Source organism: Lissotriton helveticus, chromosome 6 (assembly GCF_964261635.1).
Source record: "Lissotriton helveticus chromosome 6, aLisHel1.1, whole genome shotgun sequence".
In the NCBI taxonomy this organism is placed as follows: Eukaryota; Metazoa; Chordata; class Amphibia; order Caudata; family Salamandridae; genus Lissotriton; species Lissotriton helveticus.
In genome coordinates, this window is record NC_136067.1 from 2065041885 (window position 1) to 2065067727 (window position 25843).

General features: G+C 42.4%; 1 long non-coding RNA gene across 1 annotated transcript in view; it reads right to left on the reverse strand.

Annotated features, from left to right (window-relative positions):
- Positions 1-2833: 2833 nt before the first annotated feature.
- Positions 2834-25843, reverse strand: part of LOC144762028 (uncharacterized) — a 44258-nt gene continuing 21248 nt past the window's right edge. The window contains exons 2-3 of the long non-coding RNA XR_013596007.1: positions 24323-24481; positions 2834-3363 (exon numbers count right to left, since the gene is read on the reverse strand). This is a non-coding gene — a long non-coding RNA (uncharacterized LOC144762028). The remainder of the gene's footprint in view (positions 3364-24322; positions 24482-25843) is intronic.

The window sequence follows — 25843 nt, forward strand, 5'->3', positions numbered from 1 at the left end:
AGATTACCCTTCACCGTGGCAACAGCAAGCCCCTGCTGAGCCAGAGAAAGGGCAAACTGGAGCACATCAGATAAATGGGACCTCAAAGGGTCTATAGATTTCTCCCTGCACCAAGCAACAAATTTAGACCACCTATAAGAATAGATGGACTTAGTGGAGTCACGCCTGGCTGACAAAATGACATCCACCTCATCGTGAGGGAGAGAAAAAGAAATCAGGTTGCCCCGCTCAATCTCCAGGCATGAAGGTGTAAGGTCTGGAGGTGGGGGTGTAGAACCTGCCCCTTCATCTGAGAGAGGAGATCTGCCCTGTGAGGGAGACGGAGCGGCGGGTGAGAGGAGAGGTGGAGAAGGTCTGAATACCACACCCTTCTTGGCCAATCCGGGGCGATCAATATGACTTGGGTCCGGTCTTGGCGAATCTTCCTCAGAACCCTCAAAACATATACTCCTAATTTACAGAAGCTGGATAAAAGTGCAGCAGGGAGTAAGAAGAGACAGTTCAATCTTGTAATACATAGTACAGTGCTTGGTGTGGCAGCACCTCTGAAAACTACATGGATAGGGGAGGATTAAGCAGTTTTTATGGTGTAGGAATGCAAGGTTGACAACTGGTTGTGGCGTGTTTTGTTGAAATATTTGCACACGCGCCTTAACCCTGCTAAGGTAAGTTGGGCCGTGCGACGTAGTGGCTGGGGGCAAGCGCACTATTCCTCAGTGCGTGCCCACATGAAGAGAGCATGTGCATTACAATAATGTGTCCCTGGAAGGTAGTGGGTGCACTGGAATGTGCGCAAACTTGAATGACATGCCATGTATGTGATAACTGGAGCGCTGACTTACAATGAGCAGTGTGAAGCATGGCACATGACGTAAAGTGATCACACAACAGTGTACATTCTACCAGCAGTAGAACGAAAAAGAGTCCCCCAAAGAACAGATTAAAAACCACTGCGTAATGAGACAGTACTCATTCCCTGCGGCGTGGAAGGAAGAGAATACGTAGGGACAAAGCTGCAGAACTGACCACTAACAAACAAGGATTTGTAAAGGACACTGACATAAACAAATAAAAAGCAAAGGCAAGTAATGGGGGGTTGGGTTAGAACTCCACAAAACATCTACAACATGTCACTAAGTAACAGCACGAGCGCTGTCTAGGCTCGACCTAAAAATGAGCTTTGGGTGTGTTGCATAGTGAGCACAGGGATATTTGAGATGTCATCAGTGATATCATCAATAATGTAATTTAGCATATCATGAGTGATGTAATATGAGTAGTCATAAGCATTCCATGGCAAGGGCGTAACTTGTGGTTATCTCAGTAAACTGGTGAATTTCATTTTTCTTTATCTTTTGAACAAAAATGTTTATATTTAATGGACTTACGCTTTTTTTGACAAATATTCTGGCCAGTGATGCTTTTTATGATATTTTTGTAATTTTCATACAAATTATATGAACTCAAAATTTTTGTTGGCCTTACTGTTGTCACCGTATTACAGTACATATGTCCCCAATATTATGTCACATTATGCCCAAAGATACAAGACTTCAATGAGGCATACATCATGCTCATTGCTCTGCTGCAGTTGTATATGTTATTTTTGAATGTGGATGGGCCAAATTGTTCAAATACTATTCCCAATATATTCTTAACATTTTTATTTTGTCCCATGATATTTTTGGGTTGATAGTATTTTTGACAAAATATCCCTGTATCACGCCATCTTTTCTGTGTTATTTTAGCAGAATACAATCCTGGGGATCTTGGATGGGTTTTTATATTTGCAATGAGTGTCATTTCCTTCACAGAGTTGTTGTGCATCTCCTGAAGTTAATCTCTTTGTTAAGTCCACGATAGGTGGTGGCTTACAAACCAATAATATCTGCAACAAAACACAACACCCTGGTGCCCTACCTTCCCTTAACATCACCTTGTACGTTTTTTTCAAAAATCTAGGGCCATATTATCAAGCAAGGGCGATACATTATCGCCGCTTTTATCGGCAGCAAACTGCAGCTAAAGCGGCGATAATGGGCTTGATAATATGCCCTTGTGAATAACCATAGAAGCCCAGGTTAACACCAGAACCTGGGCTTCTATGGGAATTCACAAGGGCATATTATCAAGCCCATAATCGCCGCTTTAGCGGCAGTTTCCTGCCGCTAAAAGCGGCGATAATGTATCGCCTTTGCTTGATAATATGACCCCTAGTGTTAGCTGTATTTAAGTGTGATAGGTTTATTTATTGAGCCACAAAAAGTACCCAGAAAGCACTCTGCGTTGGTGTTAAAGGGGAGGGAAGTAGAAGAGGTTCATGTTATAGTTGAACCGCACATTGTGTAATTGAGAAATAGGAGTTCAATCCCAGCTTCCCTGCTTGACCACATTTTGTGATCCTAGTCAATTACTGTACTTTCTGTGCTGTGTCTTCCTTTATGAACTAGTTTTAGTGTGTTGGAAAATACTTCTGGATATGCTTAATGCATCTCTTAGAAAGAACAGTTCTCCAGTCAGCACTGAATTGCTGATGCTGCTACAGATTATTACAGCATTTGTGTTGATTATGAGGGTGGAGTGTTTTATTGGCACTTTACAACTTTGCATTTGAGGGTTTCCCTTTGTAAAGCCTGCTAGTCTCTACAGCACAGGCTTCGAAAAGGAAACAAATCTTGGCTACAAAGGACCCACGTTAGTTATACATTAAATGGTGAATTACAGTATGCATGAAAAATAATATTTTACAAAGGACTTTAATGCGAATCAAAGTGTAATGGTGTAAATGGTGTCTAGTGTAACTTTTATTACGAATGCAAGACAATACAAAAAGTATATTTTAATATTTTTATTTTGTATACATGACTTTATTTATCCTCTCTTTTACGGGGTGAACCCCTTCATAGGGCTTAGCTTCTGCATTGAATAATACAGTCATAGGAAAAAGACCCAATGTCTTAGATCAAGGATTTCCTAAAACAAATCACCCATTCTTGATGGTAAAGAACAATAGTTTAGAATAACAATTGTAGAGCTTTTGATAACATTTCAAGACAAATTAATGTTTGCATAAAATGAAAAAAATTATCGTTGAGGTTTTATCATATATATTGTATACAGTGAGCCAATTGATAATATTGATACTAAATGAAGCATTATCCGTTTCAAGCTATGAAGCAGTGCAATCCAAGAGTAAGGCAGTTTCAGCTAATACACGCCAAGAAGACATTGTTATAAACTAAACAGTTTAACTCTCTTGTTGCGGTGGTGAAGGCATAGGATGCAAGGAACCACAATCACAATGGTACCAGGAACAGAGGGTGAGCTTCATGTATCCCTGGATTCACTACTGTGTGGGGGGATCTGGAAATAAACAGGAACACAGTGAGTGAGGCGCAGATCAATATAGGTGCACTTACAACACATACTAAGAATGCCAATGTAAAGCTCTACATACACAGAAGCTTGTTATAGGTTAGTATCAACAGAAAAATTGTAGCAGGCTTCTTGAAAGTGACACAGTTCTTACATAACCGGATACTTTCGAAAATAGCATTCAATCATTGGGTATTTTTGTAGCTTTACTTAGTTTATCACAAACCATTTAAACTCTTAATGTAAGAAAAATAAAACAACAATATACATTAAGACCATGATTTAATCATAATAGAGGCCACACGCCGGACAACACTTTTACTAATTGTACAGAGAAGCTCCGCTTCCGATCCCTATAGTTTGGTCCGACCATTGTAGAGAAGTGTGGCTCACTGGTTAGAGGCGGCAGACCCGTAAGCAGAGAACGGCCCGGGACCAGGGTTCGATTCCCGACGCGGCAGGGTCGTGGACCAGGGTCAGCGGACTCGATAATTCTCGCCTCGGTGCCTACTCTAGTCAGAGACCACACGCGGCAACTCTGGGCATCAGCTTGCCTCATCTTCACAACGGCCCCCCCAGATCGCCGGGGATGCTTGGTCGCACCTTAGAGATACCCATCTGGGACCATCTCTCAGGGTGAGCCAGGACGGGTTCCCCAGCGGTCGAAGCGTGGAGATACTCCTCCGGGAGTCGATTCCTAGCGCTATATAAACCCGCAATTAAATTAAATTGTATTCTCCCTTTTAGGATTAGGTTTTCTAGAGAGGTTCTCTGTAAGAAGGTTAAACAGCCCGAGCTTAGAATGGTGTGGAAATGGGGTGCTCTAATCAGGATACTTTTGAGGAGAAACTGCTCTCTAATACGCTTGACTTAGGGGCCGATAGGGAGAGAGAAGAGGACTTACCGCCCGATTCATCAAGCGAAATGTGCTCGCAAAAGGGCCAGATTCTGAGAATCTGGCCCTTTGCGAGTGCAATTTTTGCATTTGGGATTCATCATCTCAAATGCAAAAATCGCTAATAAAGAATTCGCAAATTTGCGAGGATTAGCATTTAAGGAATGTCTATTAGAGATTCCTTAAATGCTATTCATGAAACATGTAAAAATTGCGAATTAGCAATTTAGGACCACTATTTACCACGAAGTCAAACCTCGTGGTAAATAACGAAAACTTATAAAAATGCATTTAAATGCATTCTTCTAAGTTGCATGTTACACACACACACATGTCCTTTGGACATGTGTGTGCACAACATCAGTGTAAATTCACATTTCAGGGGTGCTACAGGGTGTCCTTTGGACACCCCTGCACCCTTGAAATCGCATCCTTATTTGCGATTAGCAAATTGCTAATCGCAAATAAGGAATAACTCCCCATTCATTCCTATAGGCCCATAGGAATGAATGGGGAGTTATTCCTTATTTGCGATTAGCAATTTGCTAATCGCAAATAAAGAACATGTAGGAATCGCAATATTTTTTGCAATTCCTACATGAATCCCGTTTTGCAAGTCCTTAATAGCGATTCCTTATGAATCGCTATTAACGACTCGCAAAACGGGTCTTTGATGAATCTGGCTGATAGTCTTCCTTTTGATCAAAAATGCTGTGGACTCCTTGATTGCCCTGAAACCATGCAAAAGCACACGTATGATTGCATCTGCAAAATGGTTTGCAGAAAAGTTAGCACAGCTGAAAACAGGTTGCAAACGCCTCGAACGCCAGTGGAGGAATAACTACCTGGAAGAAAATAGGCAGCTCTACCTATTGGCATTGAAGTTTTATCACTTACAGATTAGGAGAGTGCATAGGGAATTTTATACGGAGCAGGTTGAGCTGGCAGAAAAATCCACTAAGAACATCTTTCAGGTAGTTAAACAATTATCCTCTTTAGAACATGTGACAGCAGCACTTCCTGCATCTACAGATCACTGCAACAAGGTCGCAAACTTCTTTCTGGGCAAGATAGATAAGATCTATGCCACCTTTCCAGAAAGCAGTAGGAATTCTGTTCCTGTCCCTGGAGCATCTGATCATGGTATCAAGGATAGGTGTGTCTTTCACCCTTCTGGGGAAAGTGAGAGCGTTCAATTGATGGACGCGGTGATATCAGGATGCCCTTTGTACCCCATTCCCCCTAAATTTTTGTGATTAGGTAAGGAGGCTATTGCTCCTGTTCTCACCGCATTACTGAATGTCTTCTTCAGCTCGGGGCAGGTACCCACCAACTGGAAACACGCTATGGTGCTACCTTTGCTGAATAAAACCTTCTTTAGACCCTTCACTTTGGAAAAATTTGAAACCGATCTCTCTGCTCCCCTTCGTTGCTAAAATTAACCGGCGCCAACTGTTCATGTTCTGGTAAGAAAGCCTGGTCCTCCATGACACTCAGTCTGGCTTCAGGCCACTTCATAGCACAGACTCGGCCCTGCTTCTGGCTCCGGAAGTGTTGAGAAGTGCAGCAGATGAAGGTAGGACAGCTGCAATGATCCTACTTGATCTGAGCACTGCGTTCAACACGGTCTCCCACGGCCTGTTATTGGTGAGGCTGAGGGAAGCTGGGGTCAGCGGCGGTATTTGGGAGTGGTTGAAAAATGTCTTGGTGAACAGAACATTCCAGGTTACACAACATTATTTTACTTCTAGAGTCTGCCATCTGTCACAGGGTGTCCCGCAGGGTTCGGCTCTCAGACCAACCCTATTCAATATCTATATGCGCCACCTGGCGGATATTGTATTAAAGTATGGGGTAAAACTGGTGTCATATGCCGATGACACTCAGTTGATTGTTACTCTGGAGCAAAGGGAATCTGGAATGGCATCTGATTTTAAGAGCTGTTTGGGTGTGCTTCCTGATTGGATGAAACACAGTTGTCTTCAGTTGAATGCAGGGAAGACTGAGGTGTTGGTAATTGGTAAACAGCCCCCACTCCGGTCTCAGTTATGGTGGCTGGAGGAATTGGGACTTACTCTGGTCCCAAAAGCTAAGGTAAAAAATTTGGGAGTGTGGTTCGACGACAATCTGTCCTTTTCAGAGCAGATATCCGCGGTAGCTGGAGCTTGCTTGAGCATTCTTAAAATGCTACGTAAAATCTTGCACCTACTTCCATTTAATGCTAAACGAACTATTGTACAGGCTCTTGTTACTTCACGCCTTGACTATTGTAACATTCTGTATTTAGGGGTGACCGTCAGGAACTTGAATACCTTTCAGAAAGTTCAGAATGCATCAGCTCAGTTGATTCTGAATATCCCCAGGCGGGCATCAGTAGGGGAAGCCTTGATGAAACTCCATTTACTCCCTATACAGGCCAGAGATACTTTTAAGGCCCTATCCTTTGGACATAGGATGCTCCACCAAAAGGGTCCGAGATTTTGACTCTCTCTTATGACTATGTATCAACCTGCTCGTAGCCTGAGATCGTTGGGCACAGCCGAAGTGACTGTGCCCAAGGTACGTAAGGCTCGAGCAGGAGGGAGATTCTTTGGCTTCCTGGCAGCTAGGGTATGGAATGATCTGCCTGTGGATCAACCGATGTGTGCATCGGAAACTCTGTTTAGGAAAAAATTAAAAACTTGGCTGTTTCAACGTTCGTATGGAGGACAAAAGTAGTTCTCTTTTGACGGTCTGAAGGTCAGTGGCATTGTTAGGCTGCTAGCTTGGTCAGCTGTTGGGGTTCAAGTACGGGGACACTCTGATTTAGAGTAACCTGACGCTTTATAAGCTAAATATTAATAATAATAATAATAATTCAAAGATTGGTGGACAGGTACTCCACCATAAACATTAAGAATATCCCATTCGCCTCATTACAAGTGCTATTGGATATAATTAAGGCTCCCAGTTTTTATTATTATTTTTATTTGTAGAGATAAATGCAGACAGAAACATGTGTGTTTTCGTTCTCTATTTTTTTAAGGAGGAAAATACAGAAAATTAGAATTATTTTGAGTGACCCTCCATGCTGTCATCCATGAATTTCAGACCAATAGCTATACAGATTCACATGATTTCCTAAAATCATTGCATAGCTCTACATAAGTTTGTACTATTGTGCAAATATTTTCATGTGTGTATTTTGTTTTATTATATTTGGCTGTATAATGTGTTAAAACCTGGCATCAAAGTGTGAGTGCACATGTAATAAATAAATGTGGTAAGATTTTGATTTATGACTTCATTTGTTCACAAAACACAAAATAAATATGGATAAATGCCAATAAGATGGCAAAAAAAATGGATAAATACATGTGGAAAGTTCACACAAATAAACACCATATAACGTGTAACCCTAGATATGATGCACTGGTACTAAGGAGGACAGGAAATCCGTCACGTTTGTGCCGTAGTGACTTCTGCACCAACCTTTGAATCAGGCAATTTGCATTTTCTTAAATATATTTAAAAAAACAGGGGGAGGTAAGAGGAAAACTTGTCAAATAAGGCACATCCTCCTACTGATCAGGTTCCAACAAACAAAAGAAGATCTGTTGGTTCTGATGTGAACTAACCCTCCACATGATGATGAGAAAAAACTTTTTAGTTTCCTAAAATAATCCTCACCTCTCCAGGCTAGCCCCTTAGTGGCATGCTTCATCATCGGGTTCTTCCTGTTCTGCTGTGGAACGGGTCATGCTGTGACTTATGAGGTGCGAGGGAGTACTGAATAGTATATTATGAATATAGAAGTAAATAACAGTGGAAGGGGTCTTGTTTAGAAAGTTACAAATAACTGCCTAGTGGGTTGGTGAATCCTTTAATATATCTTCTAGGTGGTATGATAAAAATAATGGAAGGAAAGTGGGAAGTCTAGGTGGAAATGTACTTGTCTTCCTACGGGTCTACATGTTTCAAGCCAATTCCCATGGCTTTTCATCAGGACCAAGGAATTAGCTCCCTGATTCCAACTGTTAGGTGGTGGCCATATATATTTCCAGCACACACACAGCATGATAAATAGTAAATATGGATTGATCACACCTGTTTTGTTGCTTAATACCTAGTTGGTATTACTGCTTAATGCACATACGTGGCTAAAATGTTGCCTCATGGGTCCTCCGGTGCTAAGGTACGCTTGTAGCCACACTAACACCAAAGCAGCACCGCGATGTAATAACCTAGGCAAATCCCCTTCAGCCCTCTAGCTGCTGAGAGAGAAAATTCCTTGGAATCACTTGCTTGTCATTTTCCCATGAATCCTTTTAGGAGCTGGCAGGGACTTCTTTATGTAATTCATTTATGCTAAAAAGAAGACTAAACTCTGATAAATATGAAGTTCTGCTCTTAAATACATTTGTTTTTTTATTAAAGATATGATTACAATCAATTTCACTGCATCATTTAACAAATTAAGATAAATTAGGCCTTCATGTAGAACACTTTTTGAGAAATCTCAAATGGCCATTTGTGACCACAAAAAAGCAGTTTGAAATGTCCAAGAGCCACATTGCGATTTTGAAACTTGTTACCAAATCGCAATCGAGTTTTGGGATTAGGTATTTGAAAGGGGCGTGTTTAGGGCATCCCTTCCAAATATCAAATCACAGTGTTATGTATTAATGTTTTGTAACTGAATTATTGTTGCAAAACATAAAATATTTACTGACTATTGAAAGGTAGTTGAAACCATTTGTGAGGGAGAAAGGTCCCCATGGAACCCCTTTGAGAATGATAAACAAAATATATAAAGTGTTTTATTTTTTTATTTTTCAAACACATTCCATTTTCCTTTTGCGGACTACGGGATGCATTAAAAAGAAATAATGCTTTACTCAATATCAGTCACAGACATGGTGGCTCAGCACTCCACAATCCCTGTGATGTTGACAACGCTAGTTTTTGTGCCCATTTCGATTCTTTGCTGCCTGCCTACCCACTCCTCGCGGCCCCCGCTTCGCGGGGGCCGCTCGAGGTAATTACCTTCAGGACTCCCTGACCTTGGAGAGGAGCCGTCGAGGGACGCCTGCACCATCTCGGGACTGCGAGGACCAGTGGGCGCTGCGTTCAGAGACTCGCCGCAGCTTGTCCTCTTCCCGCCCCCTCCCGCTTGGATTATAAGAACAGAGGGCAGGCTTTGTTTTGTGCTGTTGACAACGCTAGTTTTTGTGCCCATTCGGATTCTTTGCTGCCTGCCTACCCACTCTTCGCGGCCCCCGCTTCGCGGGAGCCGCTCGAGGTAATTACCTTCCGGACTCCCTGACCTTGGAGAGGAGCCGTCGAGGGACGCCTGCACCATCTCGGGACTGCGAGGACCAGCGGGTGCTGCGTTCAGAGACTCGCCGCAGCTGGTCCTCTTCCCGCCCCCTCCCGCCTGGATTATAAGAACAGAGGGCAGGCTTTGTTTTGTGCTGTTGACAACGCTAGTTTTTGTGCCCATTTGGATTCTTTGCTGCCTGCCTACCCACTCCTCGCGGCCCCCGCTTCGCGGGAGCCGCTCGAGGTAATTACCTTCTGGACTCCCTGACCTTGGAGAGGAGCCGTCGAGGGACGCCTGCACCATCTCGGGACTGGGAGGACCAGCTGCCTACCCACTCCTCGCGGCTCTTGGGACCTGGGACTCTTGACAGCTAGGTACTTTTATTGACAATATTTGTCATATTTACTTAGGACAAAAGCGCGGACTCTGAGTGTTGTAGCCGTGTTGTTTTGTTAAGTTTTTAATTTTATTATTTATTGTAACTACTTGTAAAAGCATTTCAGAATCTGTTTAATTTTAAGCTAGTAAAATGAATAAGGAAAAATTAGATAAAGGGCCTATGGATAATTATTTAATCCAAAAAATTACCCAGATTAATTCTAATAGACGTGCCTCTCTTGGACAGGGGAATTTTTCAGTGACGCAGGAGGAGGCACTCTTAATTGATATATCCTCGCCTAAAAAACCTCCTATTCCCTGTGGTAAGGTAGTTACTGCGACCGCACAGGTCCATGTTATTAAACCTTCTGACTACCCAGATATCGTGGAAAAACAAAATCATACCCCACCTGTAAGAATATTTAAAAAGGCAAAAACACGAAAGAGAAGGGGGAAGCAAACGCACAAAGTACAAGTACAAGCACCTAGAAAAAGCTCACAAACGGTTAACATGATAAGTAAAAGTACTTGTGTGGGCAATATAGGGTCAGCCCCATTGGGATCGCGTGTACATAGCAGTGTGGAAGAAATCAGGTCTCCCAATTTAGGAAAAAGGGAGGATAAAATTGGTGTATCTAATTATTCCACAACTCCATATTAACAACTCCGGTTAGTTTGAAACCTCACCACATGAGTCCATGTAGTACTTATGATGACGAAGGGCTTTCTGACTCCCCAAGATTTTCGCCTGCTCCACTTACTAACTTAACCCAGATGTCACCATTGAAAATCACTACTAATAATATTAAAAAAAGAGGGGGTTGTCCTATGCCTACTAGGGATGCTAAAGTACAGAAGAGGAGTTCGACCCCAGTTGTGACTGATGCGGTGACTTTACCATCTCTCCCAATTTTGCCCCAATTGTTAACTGATTTTTGTTCCTCTGGTGAGACTGCTTTATTTGTGAAATTAGAAAGTTTGTTAAAAGGCCTAATTCAGCCACTGTTGGAAAGAATGATTTTGTGTAATATCAGATTTGACCAGCTAGATGAAAAAGTAGGGAGAAATACGAAATTACTAGCTGATCTGATACAGGGGGTGAATCTAATGAAATCTAGTGGTTTACCTGTGTCAACGGCTACTGCTCCTAAATTAGCATCACCTTGCCCAGTTCCCCCCACAAAACCTGCTCGCGATGGGATAAAATTGCCTGGCCCTATATCCAAAAGTGTTCCACCTGTAACCTTTTTAAAAAAGAAGCCTGACATTAAACCTGTGAGTAGAGTAGGCGGCCAAGGTGAGGAAAAAATGTTGGTAGAAGAAAGGCCACAGATACCCCAATCTAAGGCCATTAAGGAGAATGGTACCGCAAATCCACATAATAGAAAACGATACCAAAGGAGAAAGGTTGACCTACCGCCTGAAGCTGCTCCCTAAACTATAGTTATGGCAAGCGTCCCCTAGTTACCTATGGATGCTAGGGAAGATCACCATGCATTAAGAAATAAACTAACACATTGGTTATATAATAACAGACCTTTGCCAGCGCATATTAATGGAGAAATCCTGACAGTGAGGTGATCAGTTTGGGTGGGCTCCAGACCCAAAGATAAGAAAGGGGATGTTATTATTGTAAATTTCAAAGACCACAGAGCAGTTCGCCATATAGGAGATTGGTATGAGTCAAAGGGCAGTGACTCTATCTCTACTCACTATCTTAGTTATTTCTATCCATATTGTCCAGGACAAAATCCTGGAGGTAGGGATAGAGTAAGACAACCTATAGATTGGTTTTCTTCAAACCAACGTGGATATGGTTCGAATGCATTATCCCAACCCGGGACACAGTTTGGTATTGCTCAGAGGCAATTCTTCCCAATTACGCCTGGAATGGATTATAGGAATAACAACCTTTTCCGGGAGAATAGAGATTTTCTGTGCCCAGCCTACAATCTCCCAGCCTACAACAGATTCGATGTATTTTCGGGCCTTGATTATGTCGATTGACATGAAAAGGTTGCCGATCGTACAAACATTCGGAGTCTGGAAGAGGTTGACGTACCTAAAAGTAACCCTATAATGCCCTCCTTAGGTGAGGGATGCCGAACAACCTTTTTCTCAGAACCGACTATTAATATAGATTCTGGTGCTGGTGAGGAGCCTCCTTCTAGTACTGTTATAGCCCAGAAGGTTGATAACAGTGGAAAAGTGAGCCCCCGATGTAAGGAGATAGCTTGTGATATCTCCACGGTGGAAGAGGTAGGAAGAAATAAAAAACGGAATTCCTGTACATTCCTATCTTGGAATGTAGCAGGTTTAAAAAATAAGATAGACAATCCATCATTGGAGCTAATCCTAAATGAGCGGGATGTTGTGGTCCTCCAAGAAACATGGACCACAGAACCCGTGCATTTAAGCGGGTACAGAACTTTCTTTACTTCAGCTGAGGGCGGTCTATATGGCCGTGCGAAGGGAGGCTTAATAACATTCCTCTCGAATAAGCTTAAATATGAGAAAGTAACTTTTAAACCTAATTCAAATTACTATCAACTTATAACCATATGTACAAAGGGACTTATTGTAATCTTGATTAATTTTTACAATAATATCCCAAAAGCTGAAATACTGATTACCTTAAGAACACTCAGGGAAAACATACAACATGAAACAGAAAAATCAAATAAGGAAATGGTAATTTTATGGGGGGGAGATTTTAATTGTCCACTCTGTACAAGGGGAAAAAAGGGGATTTGTGGCCTAATGTTAGAACAAGATACATATCTAACACATTTTGAACATTCCTTGATTGGGGATTTACTTAATGAACTAGTATTTATGTATGATTTGGGTTTTGTGAAGGAGTTAGCTCAGAACCCCACTTCCTTTCAACCGACATTTGTTTTCAGAGGAGCCATGTCCACTATTGATTTTATTCTTGTATCAAATAGTTATGGTAATAGAATCAATAGTTTAACGATTTTAGAGTTACCCCTAAGTGATCATCTGCCCTTATCATTAGAGGTCGAGAATCTTTTTTATGACCATTCCGAATATATTCTCACCCCAGACATAGCCTCTGATTTGATTCTGGGTAGGCAAAATGGGTATACTCTAAAATGGGGCAAGGTTACGCCAGAAAAGTTTTTGGCAAAACTGTTTAATACCTGTTCAGATAGTTTTTCTATTTGCCTAGGGGGATCGGCCTGCTCCATTCAGATCTTAGAGCATTTTGATAAAATAGCCCTTGAAATTAAGAAAAGTTTGTGGGTGGAGCTAAGAAATAAGACTAGGCGCACTAAAAGCTGGTTTGATACCGCTCGTACCAGGGCACTAAGTGACTTGAAAAATGCCATCCATAGATCACCCCGGGATCACTTAGTAATAAGAGGGTTAAGGAATTCTTATAATAAGGCCCTGAAAAAACAGGAAAAATGCTATAAAAAAGGAGGCCCTTGAAGAACTCTGCGAGGCTGCACAGTCTAAAGATGCATCCGCTTTTTGGAAGGCAGTTAACGCCCCTTTCCTCTTTGACAGTCATAAGGCTCGTATTGAGACGGCGATTACCGAAGAGGAATGGGTGGAACACTTTTCAACTTTATATAGCTCGCAGGATGCTCCATGCTTGACTAATGTTTTTAAATTTGTGAATAGTGCAATGGGTGAGGAAAAGTTGGTGATATCCCTGGAGGAAGTCTTAATCGGACTAAATGCAACTAAGGGTGGAAAGGCTGCTGGCCCAGATGGGATCCCTGCAGATTTATATAAAGCAAATATGGAGATTTGGGGTCCCATGTTGGTACAGCTTTTTAATGCCGCCCTAGCCAATGGCCTGCATTCATCCTGGTTTACCTCAATAATCGTGCCAATTTACAAGAAGGGCGAGAGACAAAATTGTGCATGTTATAGGCCAATTTCCCTTCTTGATTCATCTGTAAAAATTCTCGGGAGAATAATTTTGGCAAGACTTCAGAACTGGGCTGAAGATAATGAAATTTTGAGTGACCTACAGTACGGCTTCCGGAAAGGTTTGGGAACCGTGGAACAATGCCTAAATTTAATGATTATCCAACAAAAATACACTAGGGTCAAAGGGGAACGGTTATATTTTACGTTTGTTGATTTGTCTTCGGCATTTGATTGTGTATCGCATACCAAATTGTGGGATATTTTGCAAGGGTTAGGCGTCGACGATGCCATAATTTGTTTCTTGAGAGATTTATACTCAGGTGCCACCGCATCAGTTCGCTATGGCCGTGGGGGAGAATGTACTAGAAGATTTGGAGTGGGTCGCGGAGTACGCCAGGGCTGCGTTCTGGCCCCGTTCCTATTTCTTCTCTATATTAATGGACTTGAACATCGTCTCCTGCAAGAGTGCAGGGACATGCCTAGAGTGGGGAAGAGGTCGATCCCTGCGCTCATGTATGCGGACGATGCCGTCCTAATGGCTCGAACCCCCTTGGCCTTACAGAAACTGTTACTATCCTTTGAAAAGTTCATGTTGAGTTTAGACTTGAAAATTAACTGTGGTAAAACATACTCCATGAACTGCGGCACAAAATCTGGTAAAAAGTCGAAAAGCATGTTTTTAAATAACGTTCCCTTGGAAAATATTTCGTTTTTTCCCTATTTGGGTATTTTGTTTCATGAACGGGGGGGGATGGTTAAGTGCCATAAAGGCCAGAACTCTTTTGTTCCAAAAAACCTTAATGGCCGTTAGGACTTTCATGAAAAAGCTGGGGAAAAAACCAATAAAAGAAATCTTGACCATATACAATGCCACATGTACATCCGTAGCCCTCTATGGTGCGGGACTTTGGGGCTTTTCTAATATTGACCCACTACAAATTGTTGAAAACAAATTTATACGGGATGTTTTATTTGTACCGCAGAGTGTATCAACTTACATTTGCCATGTGGAGCTGGGTCAACCTTATCTATCAGATTTAATTAGAATACAGCCCATTCTCTTGTGGCACAGGGTATGGACTACTAATGAAAGTGTAGTTAACCGGGCTGTGATACAGGATATTTTGAACATGGAAAATACGGCCAATTTCGAATGGTTAGCATATATTAAGCAATTTATGTTTGATATTGGACACTGCGAATATTATGAGGATCCATTATCTATGGGAACTATACCCAGAAGATCTTTGAAAAAACTGAGCCTGGAATACCTCAAGGATAAAAGAAGAAGAGCAGAAGCCAGTAAAAAGACAGTTGCCTGACATAACCTGATACTGACTGGAGTAAAAGTACAGCCCTATTTGACCCTGTTGATGTCAAATCACGATCGATTTCTTTCAACCCGCTTTAGATTGAATCTTGTTTTTAGACTTCTGTCCTTCCCAAAGATGAATTTATGGTCGCAGACTCTATCAACCTGCCCCTGTGATGATTCCTCGTCCCAATCCGACATTCACATTTTATTCTTTTGTAAATTTTATACTATTCCTCGACGAAAATTTTTAATCCCCTTTCTCAAAGACATGAATTTAAAAAGATGTCGTTTAGCATTCCTAGAAATGTCAGAGAATGGATACTGTTTTTACTGTTATGGTTCTTCTAAACTATTTTAAACATGTTTTGAAATTAAGGAAAACTATTAGTGTAAATGAAATATAACGAGTATATGTATTTTTAGTTAGCTTCTTTATGTAGTATGTTGTTCATGTTGTTACTTTCATGGTTTATGATTTTAGCCGAATAAAATACTTTCTGATTCTGATTCTTATAGATTCTTAATGGGTAGCAAATTACAGCCTACCTTATTAACATTCCTGAGGTAGGTTGATTTGTGACCCACTGGGGATCGCTAATTTGGTAAGATCGACAATTTGGAAATAGCAATTCCTAAATTCTGTACATCTGGCCCTTAAATTCTAGTTGAAATCCTCTTTTGTGGGCTTGTCTGGATTCAATAAAGATGATGTGGATTTAATTATCCTATAAACTCTTTCCATGATACCCCTAAACTTTCCAGTTTCTTTTATTAGGAAATATAAGTCTCTGCTTGTACATTTCCCATAGAATAACAAACAAAATCACTGTTTCAGTTTCCAGAGCAGCACTGTAAATGTAAATGTAAATGTACAGGAATTTATATAGCGCAAATCACCAAGCGGTTTCTAAGCGCTTGCTTAGGGAACCCGTCCTGGTATTCCCCTGTGAGATAACCCCGGCAGGGTATCCGCAAGGTGAAAGCCAGGCATCCCACCGCGAGGGGCCGTTGTGGAGATTAAGCAAGCTATTGCCCAGAGTCACAGAGTGTGAACCCGTGAGTCGAGTAGGCAACGGAGCGAGAATTGTCGCGTCCATGGACATTTTAGGACTTAAGACCCTGCTGAGCCGGGAATTGAACCCTGGTCCCGGGCTGACCTCTGCTTCCGGGTCTGCCTCCTCTAACCAGTGAGCCACACTTCTCCACTGTCTAAATATGATTTAGAGGGATTCATTTTCCTGACTTTAAAAACAACATCAAGCTTTTACTTAAAAAAAATCATCTTTTTGGCACTTAGAATCTGACACCTCTCTTCTCCTATTATAGTTGGACATGGGAAAAACCTTCTTGTCTCCATTCTCCTTTAGTTTGTTTTTAAAATGTACAATAAACCATTTCAATACCTATAGTTAAATGTATGTCTAGTTTGCTTGGACCCAAAAATAGTAGGCCTGCTTTTTTTAACTCATGGTATAGAAAGCGCATTAAAATCAGGCAAACATCTGTGTACTCGCCTACTTGAAGACTAAAGGGTCAGACTACTGAAATAAAACTGAGAGATAGCATACCCTAGCCACCAGAAAACATCTTGAACTTATTTAAGGTAATTCCCAAAAAAATATACTTTAAACTTTTTTTAAGCTAAATTAAAGTTTAAACAATACTCTTCTGAAAATGTCTCCTCATTTCTTCTTAAAACCAGGGTAGACATTATGGGGAATAAAACAAGGCATGAAAACTACTGGCTTACATCGAAATTAAGAAAAATTGTATGTAAATTAAAAGCCAATAAAAATCTTCATTAAGATCCAATGGTTTGAAACCATTTCCTAAGCCGATGACACACAACTGATCATCACTATAGACCATGACCCCATTCTGACCAAAGCAAGATTTAAACAAAGCTTACTGACAGTAGCCACATGGATGTCCAACAACTGTCTTCAACTAAAGATGACCAACATGGAGATCCTTCAGTTTGGGAAAGCACATTCAGCCTGGTCGGCAGACTGGAGGCCTTCGGTGCTGGGTCCTCCACCCACCTCCAATAAATTCGGAGGGAACGTAGGAATAATGATGGACCACAATCTCACTATGAGTGAGCATGTCATAACAGACACTGGAACCTGTTTTGGCCTCATGCAATCCTCAAAAAGGTCTTTTAATGGACTCCTTTCCATGCCAGGAGAACTTTGGTACAAACATTGATAATGAGCCGCCTGGACTACGACAATGCCCTTTTGGTGGGTAAAAGTGAAGGCCTTCTGGCCAGGCTCCAGGTAGTGCAGAACTCGGCTGCTCGCCTAATCCTGAATCTTCCGCTCGCTCCCGATCGGAGCCCTTTCTCCACTCCCTTCACTGGCTCATGATCAAAAAGTATGCCCACTTTGAACTTCTCTGCCTGGCGTGTAAGACCCTGCTCGGGAACGGTCCACTCTACCTTAGGCAGAAATTGCGGCCATATATCCTGGCACGGCAACGTAGATCGAGTGATCTATTGCTTCTATGCCCCAAACGTATTAGAACGACTAGGTTTGTCAGCTGCTCCTTTCCATACCTGCCCCCCCCCCCATCACTGGAATTGGCTTTCTTTATCCACCTGAGCATGCTCGGACTTCACCACATTCAAGAAACCCTTAAAAACATTGTTATACACTAAGTAAGCTCCCATTTACAGGGTGCTCCCCCCCTAGAGATCCCTTTGGGGATGATTTTTGCGGAATAAATAAATAAATACATTGTAATGATTTAGAAATGTCCCAACCATTTGGAAATTAATATAAACTCTTGACACTTCAGAAAATCTCCTCTCCTGCAGATCAATGACATTTCGGATTATTTCAATTCCCTCAATTAAAAATGTAACACTCATTTTGATTTCAATCCATGGAAAAAAATATATTTTCTTAGATGAGATTGCCAGAACCCTTTGTTTAATTTTAAACGGTAAAGCTCCTGGGCCAGAGAAATATCTTAACCATTTGGAAATTATTATAAACTCTTGACACTTCAGAAAATCTCCTCTCCTGCAGATCAATGAAAATTCTGATTATTTCAATTCCCTCAATAAAAAATTTAACTGTGATTTTGATTTCAATCCATGGAAAAATATATATTTTCTTAGATGAGATTGCCAGAACCCTTTGTTTAAATTAAAAAGGTAAAGCTCCTGGACCAGATGGTTTTACCATAGAATGTTATACATTTTCCAACTTTTATTAGCTAAACCTTTTTTATCTCTTTTCTTATTTCTCATATTATACCATGTACCAAGCTACTTTTCAAGATGCCCTCCTTTATTTAATCTCTAAAGATGATTGTGATACCCAATTCTGCAAAACATTATCGACCCATAGCCATAGTTACTACAGATTATAAAATATTTGCCAAAATTATCTGGGACTTCTTTTAGCAAAACAAATTGGTTATGAACAGACTATACAAAGAGTGCCTCTGGATGCATCACTCATTTTGTCTGTTAACCTGTCATGTTTCCACTTGACGCCACATACAGTATGGGGCAATGAGTCAGCTCCTGGAGGGTATGCTTTTGGAGGCTTGCATAAAGATATTTCTATATGGCAAAGCATTAGAAGTAGATTGCTTTTGTCTAAGGCTTGTTGTATGAGGAGAGACTCTTTGTTGCTGCCCAAAACAATTTGTTCTCTTCTTCAATTCACTCTGTGCTGCTCGCTGGTGACTTTTACGGGCAGTTGCCACTTTCTGAGGTGGTGTGGTAACAGTAGTCTAGAAGAAGGGGCCTGGGGCCTAGATCAGGGATGATGCTTCTTCACAGGTCATTATGTCTCTGTCTGGTATGTAGTCCCCCGTTTATCCATTGATTAGAAGGCTGTCACTTGACCCATGCTTTTATTTATAATTGTATACTTGGTCCTAAGATGACAGTTCATGTGCTGGATTGTGGCTGTCCCTGTTCTGCTGGGCAGTGTCTCCATACTTGCTGTGTCCTGTGAAAAGCTGCATGTTTTTGAGATGGGGTCATTGTAGTAGCAGAGGGGAAGAGTGCCATGTGACTCATGTGAAGACATGTGTAGGAAATTACTATGTTTCAAAAACTGGGTTGTTGTGTAGGATTAGAGTCCACTTAGTAACACCACAAGTTACTTTTTACATGGAACCAAGTACTGCATCCGTTGTAGGACTTGATCCTCTCCGGGTAGTGATGCACAGCAGTCCAGGGCATGCTCAGAGAAGTGGGGTGGTCTATTAACCCTGATAAATCACTGGCTAGTCAGTTTCTTTTATAAAATCAAGAAGCATTGTTATTGCACACGCTACTAAACACTACTCAATACATTACTAAGAGGGTCAATCGGGTAGATTGAAATACTTTTGGTGACGCCCTCATGATACTTTACACCCCTATTGATCCCTGAATTCTATAATCACAATACTCCCTATCTATGTTAGACATTTTGCCCTTCGGGCAGTTTTTGCGCATTCAGCGCAACTGCACTACCAAAGAGAGTTTTCAAATACATGCAGGCAATCTAGAAAACCAGCTCCTACAGAAGAAGTACCCCAAGAAACTGATCCGTAAATCTAGAAAAAGAGCTTCAAACAATAACCGGGAGTCACTTTTAGAATTGGCGCCACCTAAACCTAAAAATGAAAGAATAGCGTGTGTTAACACCTTCAGCACGAAATCCAATGCCATACAAAAGATTGTGAGGAGACACTGGAAGATCTTAAACACTGGTCCTGACACATTACAAGAGCCGCTTTTTGCCTTCAAAAGGGTACCAGTATTAAAGATCGCCTAGTACATACTAGACCACCAGTGAAAATGACCCATCAGGTTGGAACATTGTGGGATTTACCACCAGTTGAGGGACACCATCCCTACGGCAATTGTGCTGCCTGCCCACAGACCACCCGCTCTACGAGTATTGACATCGGAACCCCGCGGCAATGGGAACAAAAACGGTTCACCAATTGTAATAGTAACAATCTCATCTATTTAATTACATGACCGTGCCGGTTGAAATATGTCGGGATGACGACAAGAAAAGTTAAAACGAGGATCTTGGAACATAAAAGCACGATAAGGTGTAAGAAGCAGGCAACTCGCCTCACCAACCATTTTTTGGAGGTAGGACATAAGCCTACAGACTTCACCTTGACCGTGTTGGAACAGCCACGGATCCCCCCTCAGGTCACTGACATCACCAAACACCTTTTCAAACTGGAGCAGAAATGGGTGTACCGTCTGAATACTGATAAAAGTGGCTTGAATGAAGACATCCCATGGATGGCATTGTAATACTGTATCCAACAAAATCACACAGGTTGTCTCCATTATAGCGGTGGTCCCATGAGTCCTTATGGGTCACCGGTATCAGGGCGGAACCAAACAAACAACGGTACTGACTGTGAGCAGTGTTCGGAGTGTAGGCTAGTGACATACACTCTGTAAATTCTGACCAGGTGATATCAGCGATAAATAGTCTAGGCACTAATCATAAACTACACATATATATCAGACAAACTATCGCTGTATGAGACTTACAATGACACATATTGTTCCAGTGGTACTCGTCCTTAGCAATGATACATCTACTCGGCTAGGGGAAGGATAGAGGACTATGTCCAGTGTAAGGCACATAAGCTCATAGCAACAATGCGATGATGGTTTAATAATAATCTACCAACATTGGAGCTTACGCATAAGTACTATAGTTCTAAAATAAAAGAACAGACTTACATCATAAGTGATCAGTACCAATGTCTCTGACGAAAAAAAGATCGGCTTTAGAGTAAATATAGAGATACAAGCACAACTCGTGTGTGGCAAGTGCAATAATTGATGAAGAGCGTCAAATACAAAATACAGTATTAAATGCATGACTCTGGTACAACACGATTACACTCTTGGGTAAAATTATTCGTTCTTTGTCGAGCAACGATTGGGGTGGCTGAGACTACATTACCCATCAGCCCGCGATACGCGCTATGATGATGGTGAATTCTTAACCTATAGGCAGGCGCGTTATGACTGCCTGGACTACACTTCCCAAGTCCTAATGCTGGCGCAGCATCATGACATGAAGGAACAGCCAATGGGCTCCTCGCATACTTTTTTGGACCAAAAAGCATGCGCGATATGACTGCCAGAACTAAGGATTGAAGGGACAGCCAATGGGTCTCTCCCCAGAGAACTTGAAGTATGGTGCTGAACCTCGCCGCGGTACCTCCCCGAACAGCCCAGAAGACTGTTTGGCGTACCGACGGACAGGTAGGCACCAGATTAGAATATACGAGCAGGTTATGTGTCTACGCGAGAATGTGAGACACGGACTGCTACACATATTTATACAAACGGGTGTCCTAGCACGTGAGCTGTGTAATGTGGTTTCTGCTTTTTTGGATGCTCACACGACTACACCCGAGGTCTCTTAGAAGCGGCCACTAGCTGTCTATACGTAATGTGTATGAATGTAGATCTGAGCAGTTCTGTTTACAAGTCCTTTTTAGCTGCCCTCCTTTTTAGCTGCCCACATTTGCCTATAGACTGGGTCTACACTGCAGCGGAGTACTAAGAAATATGTGTGGACAATAGCTCTTTTGAGTTTTTAAAGCTATTACCTAGCCTAATTGTCACATACAAGCTTGTGAGTACCCTATATAATGTTCGTGCGTTGAGCAAATTCTAATACATTATGTATTTTCCATCTACGAATACAATACCTGCCATAGAAAAAAGTAGTACATATATGTACTCATCAGTTTGAATGTTGAGTAGCAGTCTTGAGAGTTTTTTCACTATCGATGTTATGGTTTTTTTGACCACTAGAGCGGTGCCCCACTTTCCTGAGCTGTAGCCAGGTGAGGAGCGGTGCGAGCCTCTCATACTCAAGGTGAGTCAGAGGTGGCCCAAAAAATTTGGGTTGGGTAATGCTTTGAGCATACTAACGAAGTGCTATTATGATTGCATAAAGCTCATGTTTGGTAGATAACCTATTTTGTAATTCAATGTGTTATCTTACTTTCTCTGTTTATTTCTGTTGGTGTCTTCTCTGCATGGTATCTCCTGTGTGCAGAAGTCTTTTTCACCATATAAGAAGAGTGAGAGGACAAAATCAGGTGAAGCAGTAGCGATATTTAATAGTGGTCCTGAAGAAGCAGAGGATACCGTTAGGATCTATAAACTGCAGAAACATGTCGACCTTATCATACATCCAGTAGATATTTGTTATAAACTACTGATACTTTGCACTCCTTGCTTTTTAATAGTTGGAAGTGGTTGCCTCTTAATAAAATAGTTTTGCACCCACTATCCAATTTTAATAGAGCACCTTCTATCACTCACGTTTTTTGTTCAGCACTGCTTCCAGTTACCACCTTACATCTATGAACTGCCCGTATAGTCCATGTATCTAACTGATTAATCAGTAGACACTATATGAAGAACTGATGTCTACAACGTGGACTGACCACTCTGTGAAATAGCCCACATGATGACAAAGGGGCGGCTCAATGTGTGTAACTGATGGGAACGAAATCACATCATGAATAGTCCCGTTGTATCCTATAAAGTTCATTTAGGTATTAGTTTTGAGATTAGACACTGACAGATCACAGAGTTAGTTGTTACTTCAGACCCACAGTTATTCATTGGTAGTATAGTGTCTTGTTTAAGGGGCTATAACTGTGTATTGGTCTTAAAATATTCCCCTGGACCCTACTCCCTCACCAAGTGCCAGAAGCATAAGAAGACAGATTTGAACAAAAGCAGACTGCGCATGGGGCTAGAGTCACTCCTCTGCATTTCTTCTACTCACTCTACAGCCAACTAAGATCCCACCCAAGGCCCACCTTGATACACCATACTCTGATCCCACCCAGGACTCACCCTAACCCATCACACTCACGTCTCACTCTGATGCTTGCAAAGGCGACCAATGTCTCACTCTGATTCCACCCTAGGATTTGTCGTAGCAAAGATACCAAAAACGGGATTAGTGTATCCCCTAAATCTTATTACTCGAGTAAATTGGATTTTATCTCGAGAATTTCTCCAAATATGCATGCACGCGTGCGGTAGGTGAGCAGCACAGACCTAGCCCTAAACAAACCTCTGTATCAGCCACCTGCGTTTCTCACCTTTCTGATTTGAGACAGATGCTATCTGCTTGAACCAGTGCAAACAGCAGGCAGCTGGAACTGAGGGCGACCTGAAATATTGAGACGTCCCTTACGAGTGTCGTATAATGATGGTTATTATTTCCCCTGGAGAGAGAATAAAGAATCATCCCCAGGCACTCCTTGCAGAGATACGGGCTCTACCTTGCTGTAAGGACTCCCTGCGCCGGCCTGAGGATGGCGGGGTCAGCGGAGCCGCCGGTCCGGTCAGTGCCTGTTTGGTAAATGAGTGTGAATGACCGGTGACTCCCACGACAGCCACTGCACCCTCCCTCGGCGGGCGCCAGTTGTGATTTTGGCAAAATGGAGCGTTATTTAAGCAACATGAGTGCGGCTCACTCAGCAAGAGTGATGGATACACTGGTTGCATTCAAGTGACCTCAGCATGCCACGTGAATGCCGCTCAACCGGCTGACCCGCAGCAGCAGGTCTGATAATGAATGCTCATTGCGGCAGCCAGCACGGATGTATGACATTACAACGCATGCTTTTACCACGCATGCCTTTACAAAGCGGTTTTTACAACGCATGCCTTTACAACGCATTGCGCTTTGGGGTGCTGGATAGTGAATAGTTTAATTTACTATTCCAACTCCAGTCCCCGTGGATAGTAGGGAAGGTGTTGGATAGTAAATAAAATCTAATCCCTATCCTAGAGCGCCCCCCAGCGCAATGCGTTGTAATGGTTTGCGTTGTAAAAGTTGCGTCGTAAAGGCACTGCGTGGTAAAAGTTGCGTTGTAAAGGATGTTTCCCGCCAGCGCAGCAATGAGCAGGGACTACTGTGGAGTTAGCGCGCAGTTCCAAAAAATCGGCCCCCGCCCCTGACAGCCTACCGGGGGATTGCCGGTGCCCGGCCATGTCAGTCCGGCCCTGCCTGTTCCACGGCTCTGGCTCCGCACCCCCAGCTGTCTGTTTACACTACTCTTGTCAAGCTATTTCTACAAGTAAAAGCACTAATGGATAAATGGTTGAATGTTGGAGACATACCTGTCAAGGCCTTCACACATCCTGTTTTACAGGGTCCTGTCGTGCAGCACTTCTCATCTTTAGCACATATGGAGTCGTCTTTGCATCTCTCATCTTTTATAGCTGGGGTACACACAATATGAGATACACCAATGAAACGAGGACAGGAGCCAGCATGGACTGAAAGGAAAGAAAAGAGGCAAAGACTAAAATCGAGATTTTCACAAGCTCGGTATTTATCGAAAGAAAGCATTGCGCCCCTAAGCAGCGCACCAAGCACAGCAGCGTCGTTCTCTTGTTTCTTGTAGGTTGTTTTCTCTCTGCCTCTCTTCCCTCTACTCCTGTCTCATTATTGCTTGTCTCTACTCCATTTACCTATTGCCTCTGTGCCTCATTTCCTTCTGCCTCTTCTCTTTGCACCTCTTGTTCTGTCTCTCTTCCCTCTCTTCCCTCCCTCTCTATCCCTCTGCCTTTCTTCTGATTGCCTCTTCCCCCACTCTTATATGCTTCACCCCTATTTCTGTTCCCTCCCTGCCTCTTTCGGTTTCTCACGTGTTCACTGGTTTTCCTCTTTTCTTCTCATTGCGACTCTCTCATTTCCTTCTTCCTGCCTCCCTCGACTTCTCTTCCCTCAACCTCTCTCCTCTCTGTGGATCTCTCTGGTGTGGTTCCTTGGTCTCCTCTTCTCACTGCCAGCCTTCTTTCGTTCATCATTCTTTTTGTTTTCCTCTCTTGTCTCTAATTCCTGTTACTGTTAGCTCTCGCCCCGTCTCTCCTTGACGTTTCTCTCGCTCCTTCTTTTCTAGCTTTCTTCTCCAGTCTTCAGGTCTTGCTGCCTCTTTTCTACTCTGTCTTTGCCACACTGTTATTCCTGTCTCTCCTCTTTCATTGCACTGTGAGTCCATTTTAAGGGTGCACTATCAGCAAACCAACACTAGGAATATTTCTTATTGGGCCGAATGCAGGGCAGAGAGAGGAAAGTATAGACAACTTCTACGCCTAGCTCAATCCACCAGCCCATACCTGCATGCTGCACGATGAGACCAAAGAAATAAGAGAATAAAAGCTATTACAGAAGAAATACAGCCAGTAGAAACTTTGCTGTCAGTGCCTGAACTGCATAGCATGTAATAGAAGTGGCGCTGTTAGAGCCTGGACTGGATGACATGTAATAGAAGTGGCGCTGTTAGAGCCTGGACTGGATGACATGTAATAGAAGTGGCGCTGTCAGTGCCTGACCTGGATGACATGTAATAGAAGTGGCGCTGTTAGAGCCTGGACTGGATGACATGTAATAGAAGTGGCGCTGTCAGTGCCTGACCTGGATGACATGTAATAGAAGTGGCGCTGTTAGAGCCTGGACTGGATGACATGTAATAGAAGTGGCGCTGTCAGTGCCTGACCTGGATGACATGTAATAGAAGTGGCGCTGTTAGAGCCTGGACTGGATGACATGTAATAGAAGTGGCGCTGTCAGTGTCTGGACTGGATGGCATCAACAGCGGTGGCGCTGTTAGAGCCTGGACTGGATGACATGTAATA